The sequence below is a fragment of the Poromitra crassiceps genome (genome assembly GCF_964638095.1).
Source record: "Poromitra crassiceps genome assembly, chromosome: 3".
NCBI classification, from domain to species: domain Eukaryota; kingdom Metazoa; phylum Chordata; class Actinopteri; order Beryciformes; family Melamphaidae; genus Poromitra; species Poromitra crassiceps.
In genome coordinates this window covers 5,424,853-5,442,363 of record NC_139625.1, presented here as the reverse complement: position 1 = coordinate 5,442,363, position 17,511 = coordinate 5,424,853, and the positions used below count along the sequence as shown (strand labels likewise).

At 49.4% G+C, this 17,511-nt stretch overlaps 1 protein-coding gene across 5 annotated transcripts in view; it reads left to right on the top strand.

Annotated features, from left to right (window-relative positions):
- The first annotated feature begins 5,223 nt into the window (after positions 1-5,223).
- The window catches only part of LOC310772608 (protein NLRC3-like), a 153,051-nt gene continuing 140,763 nt past the window's right edge, over positions 5,224-17,511 (top strand). For all 5 annotated transcript variants that reach the window (XM_083632451.1, XM_083632449.1, XM_083632448.1 and 2 more), the window contains exon 1: positions 5,224-5,272. The gene's annotated coding sequence lies outside the window, so the exon portion shown is untranslated. The remainder of the gene's footprint in view (positions 5,273-17,511) is intronic.

The window sequence follows — 17,511 nt, the reverse complement described above, 5'->3', positions numbered from 1 at the left end:
CGAAGCTCGGCTTCCCGGATGGAGTCCCGGCTCCATCAGCCCCCAAAAGAGTACTTCAACATAAGAGTGAATGGGCTCTTCGGATGTCGTCGAGGTTGTCGCGGATGTAGCCGTGGTAGGCTTGGGAAGACCAGCGGCCTAGGATTTGGACGGTGTGGTCCGGGAGACCTTGACTGGAGGCGGTTGTCGCCGCACCGATTCGAAACGAATGGCCGGAATACAGATCCGGAGAAATTCCTGATCTGAGGAGGACTTGGCGGAAGTGATGGTGGAACCAGAAACATGTCGCCACTTTGCCCGATTCTGTGATGAAGAGAGGATCTCGGGGAGAGGCGTGTCACGCTAGTCTCCCGTTGACGTAGTTAAGAATGGGTTCGTAGGGGCTCAGGAATGAGTTTAGCCGGAAAAGGAAGATGGGATGAGACAGTCCGGATTGGTCTGTTTTGCTTCCTTTGAGGTTGAAGCGGAGGGTGTCTGATGTGTGGATGGAGATGTCTGAGAGACTGGCGTACTGTGAGGGGTCGTAGGTGGAAGAATTAGTCATGAACTCTGAGCAGCGTAGGAAACCAAAGAAAGCCAGGAGGAACATGGATTCCAGGGTGGAGTTGATGATGGGAGTAGAATACCCGGCGCGGAGGGTTTGGATGCACCGGGTGAGGAGGTCGGTCGTAAGGGGAAGGCGTTGCGGCGGAAGCCGAGGTTCGTCCTTGCGAAGGCCTTTAATGAGCATGGTCATGTGGGGGTGTGAAATAGAGGGAGCCGGAGCGCCGGTGATCAGTTTGACGAAAAAGTGGATGCCGCAGAGATAGACTCGGATGGTGGATGTTCTGATCCTGACGACTGAGTGGGCGTGAGTGATGTAGCTTGTTATGGAGATAACGTCGACCGAAGGGAATGGAAGGTGGTGTGTGGTGTGAAATGCTTTGAAAGAGCACCACCCAGAGTAGTACGATGACAGGGTTTTTGGCGCCAAGCTGTTCAGAATGGCTTGCTGTGTGGTTGCGACCAGGTGTAGGAGATGAGGGTTCAGGGGAAGATGGTTGCTGAAACGGTGGGACCGGAGTTGGATGCTGGTTGGAGTCTGGTGCCAAAGTTCTGAATTTCTGAAAGGAGAAACGAGAGAGGGAGTCAGCTATGGAATTCTGGTATCCGGGAATGTGGGCGGCTCGGACGATGAACTGGTGTTTTGCTGAAACCAAGGTGAGCCTGCGGATGAACTTCATGATGTGGAGTGAATGCGAATGACCTTTGTTAATGATGTCGACTGTGGTCTGGTTGTCTGTGTGGAGAAGTATGACTTTAGTGGACCACTCGTGCCCCCAAAGGATGGCTGCAACAATGATTGGGTACAGCTCGAAGAGTGCGGAAGATGGGTCCAGTAGGGAAATCTCCGGCGGCCAAGCGGAGGCGAACCACCGGCCGCCATAGTACCCGCCGAAGCCGATGGAGGGGGCAGCATCAGTGAAAAGTTGAATGTCTTCGGGGTGTGTGATAGAATCCTCATAAAAGAAGGAAATCCCGTTCCATGAGGACAGGAAATCGCGCCACAGTGTCAGCTCGGTCCTGCATTCGTCGTCCAGAGTGGTGTAACCGTGGAGGGAGGGAATGGCGGCAGCCAGGGACAACAAGTGGGAAATGAAGGATCGGCCCTGGGGGATGATGCGGATGGCGTAATTTAGGTGCCCAAGCAGTGAAAGGAGCTGGCGCTTGGTGCACCGGCGGGCGAGGAGATGGTTAGAAATATAGAGTGAAATGCGATGGAGCTTCTCAGTCGGGAGGGAGGCCTGGAAGGTGACGGAATCCAGGGTGATGCCGAGAAACTCGAGGGACGTGCTGGGCCCCTCGGTCTTCTCCGGGGACAGGGGAACCCCGAGCTCTAGAAAGGCGGACTTGAGGGTGGAGAGGTCGTGTGCCGGGGGTGCCGAAGGTGGGGTTACTGTAACAAAATCGTCCAGGAGATGGACGACGAATGGAAGTTTGTATTTGTTCATCAGGATCCAGCAGAGTGCCTCGGAAAGGGAGTCAAAGATTTTCGGGCTGCTCTTACACCCGAATGTAAGGTGGACGGCGAAGTAATAGGAGCCCTTCCATAACATGCCGAAGAACCTCCAGAAGTCCGGACGTATGGGCAGGACTTTGAAGGCACTTGTGATGTCGGCCTTTGCCAACCAGGCCCCACGGCCGGCAAGGCGAATGAGGTTGGTGGCGTGGGCGATGGTGGCGTACGTCATGGAAAAGTCCGGGCTGGGGATGAGACTATTTATTCTGGGTGTAGTTGAATTGTGGGGGGAGGAGAGATCGATGATGAGGCGCTTCTTGCCTGAGTATTTCCTCGTAGCGATTCCGATGGGGCTGATATGGTAGTTACGGAAGGGGGGGGGGCAGGGAAAGGGCCCATCATAAAACCGTCGGAGACGTCCTTGGCCAGGAGCCTACCCATGGTGTCCGGCTCGGTGAGGGCGGACCGAAGGTTGGGGCATGTGAAAGGTGAGTCGGGGCAGACCATGGTGCCAGGATGGAAACCGAATGTAAAACCGTTGATTAAATACTGTACGAACTCCGGGTCGGGGTGGTTTCGTAAGGCATGACCCAGGGCGCCGATGTTAACTGGCGTCCCTAGGTAGCGGTCTAGTCAGGGGGCGATCTGGGTGGGGTTATGGGGGCAGGCGGGCCTGGCGTGGGCACCGCCGCAGAAGGAGCAAGTGTGCATGAAACGGCACCCAGATAGGTTGCAACCCTTGTAATTGAAATTATTGCAGATCATCCGCCGACCTTGGATGAATATAGGCCGCCCCTGCTTGTCGTACTGGTTTCCTGAGGCCGGACCAGAGACCTGAAGTGGTGCTGCGACTGGCCTGGGAGTGATGGAAGACGGAGGGGCGGTGCCGAGCCGCGAGAACACGTTAGGGGCGGGAGCAATTGAGGCCGTGGGGCAAGGCGGTGGGTTGGGGGCGACACAGATGGTGGCTGGATGGGAAGGTGCTCTACACGAGGTGCAGTTGAGGGAGGCATGTGCAGCGAACACACGGCAGTATATTTCTGCGTCCAGGGTGCCCCAGTAAGTGCCCTGGTTAAATTGTTGTATATGGCCTGCGGCCTGGGAAGCGAACAGCACGTGGTACTGATAAAAAGCCGTACAGGTATGCGTCGAGTTCTGCCCTGCGGTTGGGGGTAAGCTGTATAAAGGACGTCTCTGTACAAAGAGAAAGCGTAGGCGTACTCAGGCACCGTGAGTTCCCTGGAGCGGGCGGGCCTGGGCGACCTGAGCTGCGCTACGCCGTAAGGTGTAATGAGCTCCCGTGGGTGGGAGTTGTCGGTGGATGGTAGAAGCAGAGAGGCTAGGTCTACGTAGGTACCTGAAAGTATTTGCTGCCTGAGTGTAGGATGGATGGGAGAAGGCGTTAGCTGGGGCTGGACGGAGGGAGTAGCGGTAGCCAGGGTGTATGCCGTGACGGCGGCGGAGCCGAGGGGGGACGGAACGGAAGCAACCACGTCGAAAACGTTGGGGTGATGGGGAAGGGTTGGGGGGGGGGGGCGAGGAGGGGTCCGGAAGGGTTCAGAGCAGGAGGAAAGGGAACGGCGCCGAGGACCGCGGAGGCCGTGGTGGGAGGTGGGGGAGGGGGGAGGGGGGGAAGCCGCGGGGGCAGAAAGAAGAGGATGGGAGGGGAAGGGCGAACGGGAGGGGACATGTGCGTCAGTACCTAGTGCGGCCTGTGGAAACAAAGATGTTAGAACAGAAGAAATATTAACATTGGGGTGATGGGGAAGGGGGGGGGGAGGGGACGAGGGTTGGGGGAGGGAGGGGGAGGGGGCCGAATGGGTTTAGAACAGAAGAGAAAGTAGATGGGGGGTAAAGGGCTGCGGTGGCAGGCGGAGCTATCGGGGCCCCGGTGCCAAGGGCTGAAGGGAGAGGATCCGGGGGGGGGGGGGGGGACGTGTGGACGCGTGTGCATGGGGGACTAGTGCGCCCTGTGCAGGTGGACACAGGGAGGACAGGAAAAAATAGAGGGGGGACGCTGCGTCAGCAACGGGAGGGGGTGGGGGCATTACTACCTGGCCCGCTACGGGGGCAGCAGCAGCCTGGACCGTGGCTGTGGGTTGGGCTGTGGGAGCCGCCAAGACGCTTGGCCGTGGCGCCGATGCGGAGGTTGAATAGAGGTGGTATAGTGTAGATTTGTTGTCCGCTCTGTTGAAACATATGCCTCTGTCCCGGAGTGCCTGCTGCAGGCGGACGACGGTCCATTCAGAAATGGTGGGAGCAGGAGGTTGATGAGCGGGGCGGCGGCCGGCGGTGTGCCGGGGTAACGGGTCAGCGGACGCGCGGCGGCCAGCGGACGTGCGGCGGCGAGCGGGCGCGTGGCGGCGAGCGGGCGCGCGGGGGCCCGTGCTGTGCCTGGCGTGGCGGTCCTCTCTCGGCGGGCTTCGGCGTCTGCGAGGAGAAGGCGGCCGTCTGGGGTGACGCTGAGTGGAGCGCCTGTCTGCTGGAGGGAGGCGCAATAGTGTTCGGCCCCGTGAATCCAGCGATGGTGGAGGAGACGGGCTGGAGCTGGTTGTTGCGCTGTACGGCACACAAACGACGGAGCGCGGCCGGTTCTGTGCTGGCAAGAAGCCCACTGCCGACGAGGCAGCGGACCGGGGAGACTCGGGCACCGTGGCTGGGGTGCTTAACAGCTCCTCGTCCGATGCGAGGATCTGGAGCTCGCTGTCTGACATTCTCTTTTTTCTCTATCTTTTTTGGTAACACTAATCTATTTTAAACTGCTAACTTTTTTCTAGTTTTCTTTGCTTTTCTCTTTCTCTGTTTGGTTTTCTGCGGCTGTCGTGACGACTGAAACAAACGGGGAAGAGATGGACTAGATTGTGTTTATATGTGCTACGAGTGATTGAGTTGACAGATCACAGGTGTGCGTCGGTGAAGTGATAGGTCGGAGCGCAGGTGAATAGCTTAGTGCGGCGCTGATAATTACATGGTGTGGTCTTGTGTTCCTGAACTTCAGTTACCACACTAACTCCATTAGTTGTGGACCCTGAGCCGAGCACTTCCGGTAGAGCGATCCAATCTGGTACCCACATGACACCTGCACTACCTCCCACACTCTCTCTCTCTCTCTCTCTCTCTTATCATTCACTCCCTCTCTCTCTCTCTCTCTCTCTCTCTCTCTCTCTCTCTCTCACTCGCTACCTCTCTATCATCCTGCCCCCTCCCTCTCTCTCTCAGACTCACCCTAAACTCTTCGCCGTGTGTGTCGCGGATTCGTTTCTCCAGCAAAAGGTAACATATCAGCCTCTCTCTGTAGGCTATTTGTTGTGTTGTTAGTTGTTGTTGTTAAAGTAGGCTGTTTTCAGTGGTTGGGTTTCTCTTTATTATCTTGGGATTGTGCATGCTTTTTACAATTTCTGTTTGCAGTGTGGTTTATATAAGCAGCTTAGTCACTCTGTCTGTTGGCCGGTCCACAAAAAGTTCACCATGCTTTCGTGCAGGGGTGGGCAGTTTTTTTTCTCCAGGGGGCCATACTGACTTACATAAAGTAACCGAAGGGCCACACATTGGACATCATACCTGCCAACACCCCTTTTTTTGCTGGCGGTCTCTCTATTTTTAACCCTCTCTCTCACTGTGATTGTGATATCTTTCATAGTGATACAAATCAAATGGCTGTGTAGCGGATGAGATTCATTAACATCAGACAAGCAGGCAGACAGACAGACCGATAGACAGACAGACAAGCAGGCAGACAGACAGACAGGCAGGCAGACAGACAGGCAGGCAGGCAGACAGACAGGCAGGCAGGCAGGCAGACAGACCGATAGACAGGCTGCAGCCTGTTGTCATCTCAGTTCAGTAGAATAACCCGTTTTTTCTTTATCGGAGCAAATCTTTCTCAACAATCTGTCTCATAGCCTACTGTAGGCTACATGCTGCTACCTCCAAACACAGTCTGTCTCTGCCTGTCCTGTCCATCTCTCCCTCCCCTCTCTCTCTCTCGCCCCCCCCTCTCTCTCTCTCTCTGTTAGTTTGACTTCCTCTTGTGGGCTCTGTGCTCCACCTCAGCAGGAAATGTGTCATTTTGTGACATCAGACAGATTCTACATCAGATCCACTCTCTCATTTCTCAAGCCATGGAAATGTCTCCTCCTCCATCCTTACTTCTGTGTGCTACTCTGATGATGTGGTTAATGTCTCCATCTAGTGGACATACATTAGAACCACATCACCTGAGTCTCTGCCTCTGGCCTTAGGTTAGAGCGCTTTGATGTTTCCAGACTTTGATAGTGAACTGCAGTCATTTTGCATAGTGATTTTTTGGGCAATTTTTTATCTACAAACTACAATATTGGGCAATAAATGAAGCAGAACTCCCTTTCAAGGTTCAAGGTTCAAGGTTCAAGGATATTTTATTGTCATTCCAAAACATGAGACATGAAAGGGAACAAAATGAGAACTCAGGGTCCTGGTGGATAGTATCATACTAGGCCAAAATATTAAAAATCACTACTATCAGTACTAGAAATAACTCAGTAAAAGGAAGCATTATAAAAACAACAATATAAGACAGATGGGCAGGTGGCCAAAAGGGCCTGATCACATTACATCATACCTGATGTTAAAAGCAGAGGAGTCACTAAAGTGCAATGTGTTAAGCTCACAGCATGGTGGCGCTAAGGTGCAAAGTGCTTAAAAACAGATACATCAATAGACAGCATTGAAACATTGTAACAGACAGCAGCAATACATTAGACGAGCAAATATGCAGTTAACAAGTCTCACAACCACCGGGGAAAAGCTGTTCTTTAGCCTGGTGGTTTTGTCCTTGATGCTGTGTAGCCTCCTGCCAGAGGGGAGGGGGGCAAACAGTCTATTTGCAGGCTGTGTAGTGTCCCTCATGATGTTAGCAGCCTTTTCCCTGCACCTGCTGTGGGAGATGTCATGTGATGGCGAGCAGGCTGCTGACAATGATCTTCTGTGCAGCTTTGGCCACTCGCTGCAGTGCGTGTCTATCTGCAACAGAGCAGCTGCCGTGCAACACACCTGTAGAAGGTGTGTGGTAGGAAGTAGAGGTGTTGGTGGGCCTTCTTGACTATGCTGGCTGTGTTAAGGCTCCATGTGAGAGTGTCAGAGATGTGCACTCCCACCAGGTATTTGAAACAGGAAACAACCTCGACAACTGTGACAGGCTTATTATGCCTAGGTGCTCTTCAGAGAGATTTAGAAAATCCTTTGTACCTGCTGCTGTGAGGTTTTTTAACGATTATTGTCGTTGAGCTGCTTGTTGCTGCACCCTAGCCTGCAGATTGCTGCAGTGGGTGGCATCATGGAATATTGGACTTGGCAATGTGCTTTCCTCTTTTTTGTACTGCTGAGACATGTATTTTATTTATTTTTATTCTTTGTCTACTGTGATTGTCTTTACTGTTTACCATTGTCTGTTTGTCTTGCATGTACAGTATGGTGGCACTCAGTTTCCCCCCTGGGGGATTAATAAAGTATTTCGTATCGTATCGTAACTGCTCCCCCAATGAGGAGAGGAAGGGGGGTGGTGCTGGTCTTCCTGAAGTCGATTGTCATCCCCTTCGTCTTCTTCACATTTGTGGAGAGGTTGTTTATATTGCACCAGGCCTCCAGTTTCTCCACTTCCTGCCTGTACTCTGACTCATCGTTGTTGGTGATGAGTCCTACCACTGCTGTGTAATCAGCAAACTTCACGATACCAGGCTGAGCAGTTACTGTATGTCAGCAGTATGTACAGTAGAGAGCAGAAACCAGGCTGAGCAGTCATACGTCAGCAGTATGTAGCCTACAGTAGAGAGCAGATACCAGGCTGAACAGTCATATGTCAGCAGTATGTACAGTAGAGAGCAGATACCAGGCTGAGCAGTCATATGTCAGCATGTACAGTAGAGAGCAGAAACCAGGCTGAGCAGTCATACGTCAGCAGTATGTACAGTAGAGAGCAGATACCAGGCTGAACAGTCATATGTCAGCAGTATGTACAGTAGAGAGCAGATACCAGGCTGAGCAGTCATATGTCAGCAGTATGTACAGTAGAGAGCAGATACGGATAGATAGCGGATATATTCCAACAGTAACTGGCAAGCTCCCGACTTTATGGAATTTCCTGAACTCATAAAACAGCACCGGAGGAGAGGTAAGCGAGGAGGGATACTCGCCCGCTTAAGAAGACGCGCGGACAAGCCACCCCTCCCCAGCATCCTGCTGGCAAATGTCCAATCTTTGGAAAACAAGCTTTGTGAACTAAGAGCGCGCGCAAAATACCAAAAAGACATAGCGCGATGTAACGTTCTGTGCCTAACGGAAACCTGGCTTACTCCTGACACAACGGACCATTCTATCGCGTTACCAGGATTCAGTGTATTCAGAGGAGACAGAAACGAACGATCCGGTAAGATGAAGGGAGGGGGCGTTTGTCTAATGATTAACGTAAACTGGTGTGTAAACTTCACAGTCATTGGGAGATACTGCTCGGAGGACCTTGAATATGTAATGCTTCAATGCGTGCCGTTCTGGAGTCCACGAGAATTCACGACAGTAACCGTAATGGGGGTATACGTCCCTCCACAAGCAAACGCCATGGTCGCACTGAAAGAGCTGCAACGAGCGATCAGCGCACAGGAGGCAAAACAACCGGAAATGGCCCTGGTGGTGACTGGTGATTTTAACAGGGCAAACCTGAGAGTTAGAATGCCCACGCTGTACCAGCATGTCCATTTCCCCACCCGAGGCAAAAATACACTGGATAAATGCTACACAAATATCCGCCATGGCTACAAGGCCGTACCCCGCCCACCTTTCGGCAAATCAGACCATGCCTCCATCCTGCTGGTGCCCAGGTACCAACACAAACTGAAAAAACAGCCCCCGGCATTCCGAACCGCCCACTGCTGGTCAGACCAATCAGACGACATCCTGAGGGACTGTTTTGACCAAGTAGCATGGGAGGAGTTCAAAGCGGCGGGAGACCTGGGCGCGTACGCAGAGACGGTGTCATGCTTTATAAAGAAGTGCACCGACGACATAGTCCCCACAAAGAGGGTCAAAATAATGCCAAACCAAAAGCTCTGGGTCAACAGCGACGTCAGGGGCTGCCCTACACGCCAGGACCACCGCCTTCAGTTCAGGCACACCAGAACAATACAAGCAGGCACAATATGCCCTCCGGACCGCTATTTAAAAAGCACAGAGAGATTATGGAAGGCAGCTGGAGTCAAAACTGGACACCAACAACCCCAGACACCTGTGGAGAGGTCTCCATGCTGCTACAGACTTCAAAGAGGTGAAACGACAGAACCCCAGCATGTCACCCACCCTACCGGACGAACTCAACGCGTTCTACGCTAGGTTCGACCCCTCTGCCAGAGCGCCTCCCCTCCTCCCCCCACCCCTCTCCCACTCTCCTCCCCCCCATCACCTCCCACCCTCTCCTCCCCCCCACCACCCCTCCTCCTCCCCTCTCCTCCCCCCCCTGCCACCTCCCTCCCCCCCATCACCCCCCCCTCCTCCCCTCCCCCCCTGCCACCTCTCCCCCCTTATCACCCCCCCCCTCCGCCCCCCCCACCACCCTTCCTCCCTCCCCCCCCCGACCACCACCCTCCCTCCTCTCCCCGCCCCCACCAAAACCCCTCCTCCCCTCCCCCCCCCCCACCCCTCAGCACCCCCACCCCCTCCCATTCCCACCTAACCACCAACCCCCCCCACCTCCCAACCCCCACAGATCCAGACCGCCCTCTCACCATCACTGAGAACGAAGTGTGCCGGTCGTTCCTGCGTATCAACCCACGCAAGGCGGCCGGCCCGGACGGCATCCCCGGGCAGGTCCTCAAGGCCTGCGCCCACCAGCTGGCAGCCGTATACACAGACATCTTCAACCAGTCTCTCTCCCTCCGACGAGTTCCCTCCTGCTTCAAGGCAGCAACAATCATCCCCATTCCCAAACAGCAAAAAGTGACCAGCCTCAATGACTGGCGCCCAATAGCCCTCACGCCAATAGCCAGCAAGTGCCTCGAAAAGCTGGTCATATCAAAGATCCGCCCCACACTCCCCCCGGACCACGACCCGCTACAGTTTGCATACCGCCCCAACAGGAGCACAGCGGATGCAGTAGCACACGTGCTCCACACCGCCCTGTCCCACCTGGAGGGGAAGGACATCTATGTAAGAATGCTGTTCGTGGACTACAGCTCAGCATTCAACACCATAGTACCAAAGCCACACCAGAACCGGGCCTGCTGGACCACGTTCCGGAGGAGCTGCTGCAACAGCGAGGAGAGAGGCGGCCACGCAAACGAGGAAAGAGGGGCGGCATTCAACATCGTCTCCGCCGGAGGTGTAACAAGCCACCGCTACCATCAATACTATTCAGCAACGCTCGCTCCCTAAGGAACAAGATGGAAGAACTTCGCCTGAATACAAGGGTCTGCCACGAATATCGTGAGTCATGTCTCATGATTTACACAGAGTCCTGGCTTCAGGACGACTACCCAGACTCGTTGGTACAGGTACCAGGTTTCACAAGTGTCCGCATGGACAGGAACGATAACTCGGGGAAATTAAGAGGGGGTGGGATATGCACCTATATCAATGATGCTTGGTGCAGGAATTACAGTATAAAAGACACTGTGTGCACCCCTGACCTTGAGCTCATATGCTTAAGTCTAAGACCGTTCTACCTTCCTAGAGACTATGGGAACATCTTCATTTGCGCGGTTTACATCCCGCCTAGTGGAAATGCGTCCAGGGCTGCCTCACGCATAGCAGACTGCGTCCACCAGCAGCTAAGAAACAAGCCAGACGCACCGATGTTTTTACTTGGAGATTTCAACCACTGCAAGTTGGAACTTGCCCTCCCAGGGTTTCAGCAATATGTTCACCACAGCACAAGGAAAGACAAGATATTGGACAAATGCTATGGCAACATTAATCATGCATATGAGGCTAGAATCAGACCCCCCCTTTCAAATTCAGACCATAACACAATACAGCTAATACCCACATTTAAGTCAGCCATTAAAAGAAGCAAACCTGTCTCAAAAACGGTCAGTGTGTGGCAAGATAAGAACAAGGAGGAGCTAAGTGGCTGCTTCTTTGCCACAGACTGGCAGGTTTTTCAAGAAGAGGACAACATCGACGGCGCTGCAGAGGCGATCACAGCGTACATTCATTTTTGTGTGGACTTAATAGTCCCAAAAAAGACCATCAGGGTTTACCCTAACAATAAGGACTACATCACCCCGGATATTAAAAACTGCATCAGAAGAAAGAAGCAAGCTTTTCGGAATAACAACACGATTGAACTGAAATCAATTCAAAAAGAACTCAAGGGGAAGCTAAGGGAAGCCAGAGAGCAACATAGCCTACGCGTCCGAGAGGCTTTCTCAAACAAGAACTCAAAAGAGCTGTGGGACTCTGTCAAAGAAATGACAAATTTAAACTCAGAAAAGAAGGACATGTATGTACACAATGAGCTAGGAAAGGCAAATGAACTTAATATTTTTTACAAACGTTTTGACTCTGAGTCTGCTAGGAATGTTAATGAATGCAGAAAGCTGCTAACCACAGTGGTGTGCGACCCGGTAATGAACAGAATAGTAATTGACCAAAGTGCTGTGACCAATGTTTTTAAAAAACTGCACATCAAAAAGGCAAGCGGGCCAGACCGCATCTCTGCTCTACTTCTTAAAACTTTTGCTGAGGAGCTGACTCCAGCTTGGAGTCCTCTATTCCAGCTGTCAGTAGACTCAGGTATTATCCCTGCTATATGGAAAAAAGCTGTAATCATTCCTGTTGCAAAAAAATCATGTCCTAAGGAAAATAATGATTTCAGACCAGTAGCATTAACATCAATAGTGATGAAATCATTAGAACGTATTATAGTAGAAAAGCTACGTGAGGAGGTAGAACATCTCATAGACCCCCACCAATTTGCTTATAATAGAGGTAGAGGCACTGATGATGCTCTAAATTCTACAACTCACCTGATCTTAAAGCATCTTGAGAATCCCTCAGCGTATGCTAGGTTGATGTTTATGGACTTTAGCTCAGCATTTAATACTATTCTCCCTCAGATCCTGTTAAACCGGCTGAAACAGATGGATGTCAACCCTTACATAATTAGATGGTACAGTGCTTTTCTCATAGAAAGGCAACAGCAGGTAAAAGTTAATTCCACTCTCTCTGACATACAGGTCATAAGCACGGGAGCCCCTCAAGGCTGTGTAAGCTCTCCTTTTCTTTTTATAGCATATACAAACTATCTGAAGAATCAGTATCCCAACAATTATATAATTAAGTTTTCAGATGATACAGTTATACTCAGTTTATTGTTTAAAACTTCAAATGTTGACATGTACAAACAAGAGCTAGCAGAGGTTGTGAAGTGGTGTGAGGAGCAGAACCTCATTCTAAATGTAAAAAAAACGAAGGAAATTGTTTTTGACCCTAGGTCTGTGGGGGATCACAGTCAGATCCTGATCCATGGGGATGGAGTAGAGCAGGTGACATCGTATAAGTATTTAGGAATTTATTTTGATTCTCAGTTAAACTGGTTGACTTTGTATGTTCTCGTATTAACCAGCACTTGCACTTTCTGAGAAGGCTCAGGGTCCATGGAGTGGAAAAAAACATCATGCTGCTGTTCTACAGGGCAGCCATTGAATCCATCATCCGCTATGGCATCACTACATGGTTTGGTAACCTGTCCGTTAAACTTAAATCACAACTCCAAAACCTAATTAAGAGGGCTGGTAAAATTATCGGTATGCAGCCCCCATCTCCTCTCCAAGAGATCTTTGAGGAGACGGTGAGGAAGCAGGGCCTCAAAATTACCTGCGACCCCAATCACATCCTCCATAAAGAGTATGAGATGCTGCCGTCAGGCAGAAGGTACAGGTTACCAAACTGTAAATTGAACAGGTATAAATTTTCCTTTGTCCCACTGTCCATTAACACATTCAGTGCCAGCGACGCCATATGGCGTCATTAGAAATTTACCGTACAGTGCCAGCGACGCCAAATGGCGTCATAACTCCAAATTGTTTTTTTGACGGGGGGGGTCGATCTAAGCTTCTTACGTCGCCTCTAACAATATTGTAGCTATTGGAGGTCGATAACCTATTTTACAAACCCATTAGGTGGCGACAGCACTCTCCTGATCAGAGAAAAAGGAGCCAAAAACACAGAAATAGTCACTGGGGAAAATGAGGAAATCGCATCGCATCCGTCCGTATGCATCGACGTGCCTCCATAAACGAGCACAACGCCAGCTGTGCCCCCAGCAGCAGCATCCGCTGTCACAACTGAGCACCTTCATGTACGCTGCAACAGCACATTCACATAATCAAACTTATTATTCCGAACTGGAAGCATGCCAGCCCGTGACAAACACACGCGGAACCAAAAAGCTGAATGTCGCGCACCATTCACTGTGTGTGCGCAGCAAACTCAACAGAGACTGAGAGCCACCAGACACATAAGACACACCCAGGAGGCGTGTGCAGTTGAGGGGGGGGGGGGGGGGGGAGCACGGAGAGCAGCAGAGCAGCATACACTTCACCCAGACAGACCCAGACATCAGAAAATTAGCTTCAGAGTCAGTGATGTGCTTGAAATGTTTAATTTCACAAAAGGCTCATTATCTCAGCTCGTAGAAAAAAAGCTCTGTTTTTCGTTCAATCAAGCTATCTTCTCCGGCTCATAACTAAAGAACGGAAAATGGGATCAATAAACTTTTTTTTGCAGGTGATAGAAGAGAGTCTCATCGTTATTTGTGCGTGTTCAGTGTTTACATAGTAATTATTAAAGAAATTATATGACTGTTTTAAAATGCATTGCGGCCTATGTGGCACAGCAAGCAACCTTTTGCCCAAGGGCCGTGGCACTGAAAGTGTTAAAGCACTCAATAGTAAGAGATAACGCAGACCAACTTAGTACAGCTCATCATGTTCTATTCTTAGGGAAGCGGTGCAATATTTAATAATTTTCATTTCAACATTTTCTCTTTTTTTGTGGAGGGCTGGTGCAATATTTTACCACTGGGTATGCTTGATGTATATGTACACTGTAGGAATTTAATGTGAATTGTTGTCTGATTGCACTGTCTATATGTCAATATGTATATGTCTAACGCTGTGTCTCTTGATGCCCAAAAAGAATTTCTCCCAAGGGAGACAATAAAGGCTAATTCAATTCAATTAAAGGGATACACCACTTTTTTGGAAGTTTAGCTCATTTACCACATCACCCCCACATAACCAAGATACACCATGCCTTACTGGCACTGTCCGCTCAGTTTACAGTGAGCTACAGTCGTGAAGTTAGTAATTATCGGCATAAAATGGAGGCTAATACAGCTGTTAAAAATCCGCCAAAACACACATCTCACAGCGCCAAAATACATGTTGTGCTTCGGGTACTCACCACACGATGAAATGTTAATCCAAAATGCACATAATCTGTCTTTTTGGAAGGAAAAGAGGTCGTCGGCCATGTTTGGAAAGTAGTGCCGGCGACCTCTTTTCCTTCCTAAAAGACCAATTATGTGCATTTTGGATTAATATTTCATCATGTGGTGAGTACCTGAAGCACAACATGTATTTTGGTGCAGTGAGATGTGAGTTTTGGCAGATTTTTAATGGCTGTACCATTAGCCTCCATTCTATGGCAATAATTACTAACTTCACGACTGTAGCTCACTGTAAACTGAGCGGACAGTGCCGGTAAGGCATGGTGTATCTTGGTTATGTAGGGGGGATGTGGTAAATGAGCTAAACTTCCAAAAAAGTGGTGTATCCCTTTAACAAGGTACATGCTATTTGCACCTGTATGTCAAATACGTCGAATTTAAAATGTCTGAACACGTCTAACGTATGCACAATGCCTAATGTTTAATTGTATGTTTAATAAGGTACATTTGCACTGTATGTCAAATACGTCGAATTTAAAATGTCTGAACACGTCTAACGTATGCACATGACATGTGCACCTATGTGCAATGAATATGCCACTGACTTGTCTTATCGCTATTCTGCCTTATTGCCTATTGCTGCTTAGTATTGCTTATTGATGCCTATTTCTTATTGCCTATTGCTCATTGCTTGTTGCCTATTTGTACTATGTCGTAAACGGAGTCCACAGCACAAGAATTTCACACGTGATACTTGTACCATGGAGTGACAATAAAAATCTTGAATCTTGAATCTTGAGATACCAGGCTGAGCAGTCATATGTCAGCAGTATGTACAGTAGAGAGCAGATACCAGGCTGAGCAGTCATATGTCAGCAGTATGTACAGTAGAGAGCAGATACCAGGCTGAGCAGTCATATGTCAGCAGTATGTAGCCTACAGTAGAGAGCAGATACCAGGCTGAACAGTCATATGTCAGCAGTATGTACAGTAGAGAGCAGATACCAGGCTGAGCAGTCATATGTCAGCAGTATGTACAGTAGAGAGCAGATACCAGGCTGAGCAGTCATATGTCAGCAGTATGTAGCCTACAGTAGAGAGCAGATACCAGGCTGAACAGTCATATGTCAGCATGTATGCATTTGCACCCCTTCTTATCTAGGATGCATCCCTAGTCATCTTGTTCTGGAACCGGCCCTGATATGTCAGCAGTATGTACAGTAGAGAGCAGATACCAGGCTGAACAGTCATATGTCAGCAGTATGTACAGTAGAGAGCTCAACACATCCCTGTGGGGAGCCGATGTTGAGGATGATGCGGGAGGATAAGATGTTATGGATCCGAACAGACTGGGGCCTGTTTGTTAGGAAATCCAATATTCAGTTGTGTTGTGTTGTGTTGTGTTGTGTTGTGTTGTGTTGTATGAGGAAGAACGAGACTAGGAAGCAGTGTAGCGTTAACAAGAAGAGATGTGCTTTACTGAACAAGTGCAGTGCGCATGTGCACACATCCAGCCTACTCTAGTAGGGTGATACTGCCACCTATTGGGATGATATGAATACATTCACAAGGCTATACCTCATATCCCTCTCTTTTAAGAACAACCATCCTGAGACTAAAAACCAAAAACTTAACAGCTCCAACCCAACGCTTCAATAATTACCAACTATGGCTTATCAGCAATTACAAGCTGAATTTAGCTTCTGAATATCACGGTATTCGCTATGCAAAATAGAGAGTATCAAATTGAAACTTAAACTGAAATTACCGATATTTAACTAAAATTAGCTTCTGAATTTCAGTGTTTCCTGCCATACAGTACTTTGTAACAGAACAGATGAACACATACATCTCACAAAACAGTGGCACATTTGTACATATTTTCTTTTCTTTTCTTTTTTCTTTATCTTTTTTTTTAAGCATTCACAAGGCTATACCATATAACAAGTTGCACAGAGATGGGCATGGGCTTAGCCCAAGTCGTGACAGTTTGTTTATCAGAGTTTGTGAATGATAGTGTTGAAAGCAGAGCTGAAGAGCTTTTGAGTAGCTAGATAGTCATGTCGCCCATGTTTTCTGAACAGAACGCAAGGATTGAGCTAAATTGTTTCCTGGAGCACAGCTGCACTTTGGTTCCCGATGGATGTCGTGGTGTATTCTGCCCATAGCCAGATGACACGGAACAAGATTTTTGGCCATCTGCCATCTCATGTGTGAGATGGCATCTGCAGTGGATAAGCAGAACCGCTCCACTGCAGATGGCATCTGACATGTGGTTCGCCTGGCCCTAACTCAGCTAAAGAGCATGTCTAAAAGACGTTTTTAAAACGTCTATTCAACATCTATTTGTCTCTAGACGTCTAGTCTAGATTAAGGTCGCTTTCACATATAAACTGTTTGGTCCACTTTAACCGCGCCCGAGTTCGTTTCCTCGGATAGTGCGCTTCGTTTGGGGTGGTGTGAAAGTGCAAACGAACTCAGTTGCTCACTTGAAAACGTGGGTCTCGGTTTGTTTGCAAGTGAACTCTAGCGCGGTTCATTTGTGGTGTGAAAGCAAACCGAACCAAACACAAGAGCAAATATAGGAAAGGCAGTGCATCATGAGTAGAAGGCGGTAGAAGGAAGCAAAACACTGCGACGCAAACATCGTCTTGACCGCGACGTTACCAGACGATAGAATTGTGGTTTGGCATCTACCCAGAAAGTCTGACGTTCTCTCCACGTTCCTCCAAAGTAACGTTTAGACTGTCACTTCAAAACAAAAAATATTGATCTCATATTGCTTTGAAAACACCACATGTGGGTGTCTTCTTTTTTGTTTTTGTTGAATAAAATGACATTTGATTGACAATTTACCTGTTGTGTGATCAGATAGTCACAGTGTGACATGCACTCCACGTGCAATGACAACTTTTATTGAACGCCCTTTTCTTTTTTTAAATATGTAAACACATTTATGTCATATAAGTGCCCATAGCAAGTGTCTCTTGTACTGTCTTGTATTTATCACAAACTTCCTGAATTGTCCCATTTCTCTTGCCGTAACTGAATGCAGTGTTGTGGGTCTTGGATGTGCTGTATATCTGCTAAAATG